Source organism: Phyllobates terribilis, unplaced genomic scaffold, assembly GCF_046119375.1.
Source record: "Phyllobates terribilis strain yellow unplaced genomic scaffold, ASM4611937v1 Scaffold_8__6_contigs__length_399053987, whole genome shotgun sequence".
Lineage (NCBI taxonomy): Eukaryota > Metazoa > Chordata > Amphibia > Anura > Dendrobatidae > Phyllobates > Phyllobates terribilis.
The window spans coordinates 168,151,802-168,155,397 of NW_027362768.1; positions in this window are offsets into that span (position 1 = coordinate 168,151,802).

The window sequence follows — 3,596 nt, forward strand, 5'->3', positions numbered from 1 at the left end:
GCAGGAACCAGACAAGGAAATAGAACAGAAGATAAGAGACTGCAAGAATGGCACACTTAATTATGACTTTGTGTAAGGCTAGGTGGACACGACCGAATCTTTGGTCCGAGTGCAAAAACATAGGATCATACTTTCACCAATGTTATTCTATGGGGCTGTGCACATGTCCAATTTTTTTCTTGAACAGAGTCTGTCCAAGGAAAAAATCGCTGCATGCTTGAGTTTGATCCGATATTTGCATCGCTCTTGGCAATTTAAATCAATAAGTGTGTGTAAATCATGGGACTGCACTCGGATGATCTCTGAGTGCATTCCAATTTCCGGGCACCGACAATGGAGAAATAGAGACTTTTTTTCTCCATCTTCTCCTCATCCGAGACAATCGTATCACACTGTGATCAAACTCTGATCAGACATTTGCATAATCAGCTCCATTATCTCAGATGAGAGAACCTACGACCTTCTGAACCTGCTCTAAGGGTCCATTGGTGTGAAACTACAGCTCCCAGCATGTCAGCTTTGGGGAATGATGGAAGTTGTTGTTCTGCAACAGCTGGAGGAATGCAGTTTGGGGAATTTAGTTGGTCTGAAAGCTGTGAGTAATTGCCAGCATATGCTGGGAGTTTCACACCTCCTGGAAAACCACCGGACCCAGATTACGATATTAGGTTGTGCCATTATTCAATTATTTAAAAAAATCTGTCACCAAGTTTTTGCCATCAAACCTGAGAGCAGCATAAGCGCCATTACCTATTGGTTGCAGGTGCTCCTCAGACCATTCCAGGTCACCCATAGGGATACTAAAAGGCAGGTACCCCCAGGTGCACAGTGAAACCCCCTCTTTTGCAGCTATGGACATCTGGATACCTTTAGGGGCCTATATTTTCAGCTATAGGGATCCTAAACAGGGTCTCTGATTGTGGCACATAATGTGCATTTTATCACAGTTATCTAAAGGTTACGGCCATGTTCATGAATCCGCATTTACACATGTCCATAGAGTTTATATACTGAATCTATAGCGTTCTATGCAATCATTCCTACATACAGCAGCATGCCTTACAGGGTGGATGTAGGATGCAAAATCCCCATTAACCTTAATGGATTTGACCACTTTGACCAGACATTTGCAGATGACCTACAAGGGTACAGGGAAGTTATCGGGATGGTGCCAGAGATGGCGGCTGCTGCATAAAGACTCTCACATTCTTTAGGACAACTGGCGTCTGTGCATTACACAAGAGGATCACAGAGTACAACGTCAATGCAGGTGAAATAAGCATGTACCAAATATCCCTCCGTGTACCAAACATCCCCCTATGTAACAAATATCCCTCCATGTATCAAATATCCTTCCGTGTACCAAACATTCTTCCCATGTACCAAACATCCCCCCGTGTACCAAACATACTTCCATGTACCAAACATCCCCCCCATACCAAACATCCCCCCGTGTACCAAACATCCCCACATGTACCAAATATCCCATGTACCAAATATCCTTCCGTGTAACAAACATTTTTCCCATGTACCAAACATTCCCCGTGTACCAAACATCCCTCCCATGTACCAAACATCCCCCCGTGTACCAAACATCCCCCCGTGTACCAAATATCCCTCCATGTACCAAATATCCCTCCATGTACCAAACATCCCCCGTGTACCAAACATCCCCCCCATGTACCAAACATCCCCCTGTGTACCAAACATCCCCCCCATGTACCAAACATCCCCCTGTGTACCAAACATCCCCCCATGTACCAAACATCCCCGTGTACCAAACATCTCTCCATGTACCAAACATCCCCCCGTGTACCAAACATCCCTCCATGTACCAAACATTCCCCCCATACCAAACATCTCTCCATGTACCAAACATTCCCCCCATGTACCAAACATCCCCCCCATGTACCAAACATCCCCCGTGTACCAAACATCCCCCCGTGTACCAAACATCCCTCCATGTACCAAACATTCCCCCCATACCAAACAAACATCCCCCCGTATACCAAACATCCCCCCCATGTACCAAACATCCCTCCATGTACCAAACATCCCCCATACCAAACAAACATCCCCCCGTATACCAAACATCCCCCCCATGTACCAAACATCCCCCCATGTACCAAACATCCCTCCATGTACCAAACATCCCCCCATACCAAACAAACATCCCCCCGTATACCAAACATCCCCCCCATGTACCAAACATCCCTCTGTGTACCAAACATCCCCCCATACCAAACAAACATCCCCCCGTATACCAAACATCCCCCCCATGTACCAAACATCCCTCCATGTACCAAAACCGCCCCCTGTACCAAAAATCCCCCCCTGTACCAAACATCCTCCCCATGTACCAAACATCCCTCCGTGTACCAAACATCCCTCCGTGTACCAAACAAACATCCCCCCATATACCAAACATCCTCCCCGTATACCAAACATCCCCCCGTGTACCAAACATCCCCCATGTACCAAACATTCCCCCTTTGAACCAAACATCCCTCCGTGTACCAAACATCCCCCCCATATACCAAACATCCCCCCGTATACCAAACATCCCTCCGTGTACCAAACATCCCCCCATGTACCAAACATCCCCCCATATACCAAACATCCCCCCGTATACCAAACATCCCTCCGTGTACCAAACATCCCCCCCATGTACCAAACATCCTTCCGTGTACCAAACATCCCCCCCATGTACCAAACATCCCCCCGTGTACCAAACATCCCCCCCATGTACCAAACATCCCCCCGTGTACCAAACATCCCCCCCATGTACCAAACATCCTTCCGTGTACCAAACATCCCCCCATGTACCAAACATCCTTCCGTGTACCAAACATCCCCCGTGTACCAAACATCCCCCCATGTACCAAACATCCCTCCGTGTACCAAACAAACATCCCCCCATATACCTAACATCCCCCCGTATACTAAACATCCCCCCATGTACCAAACATCCCCCCGTGTGCGAAACATCCCTCCGTGCACCAAACATCCCCCCGTGTACCAAACATCCCCCATGTACCAAACATCCCCCCGTGTACCAAACATCCTTCCGTGTACCAAACATCCCTCCGTGTACCAAACATCCCCCCGTGTACCAAACATCCCTCCGTGTACCAAACATCCCCCCGTGTACCAAACATCCCTCCGTGTACCAAACACCCCCCATGTACCAAACATCCCCCCCGTGTGCGAAACATCCCCCTGTGTACCAAACATCTCTCCATGTACTAAACATTCCCCTGTGTACCAAACATCCCTCCGTGTACCAAACAAACATCCCTCCATATACCTAACATCCCCCCGTATACTAAACATCCCCCCATGTACCAAACATCCCTCCGTGTACCAAACAAACATCCCCCCATATACCTAACATCCCCCCGTATACTAAACATCCCCCCATGTACCAAACATCCCCCCGTGTGCGAAACATCCCTCCGTGCACCAAACATCCCCCCGTGTACCAAACATCCTTCCGTGTACCAAACATCCTTCCGTGTACCAAACATCCCTCCGTGCACCAAACATCCCTCCGTGTACCAAACATCCCCCCGTGTACCAAACATCCCTCCGTGTAC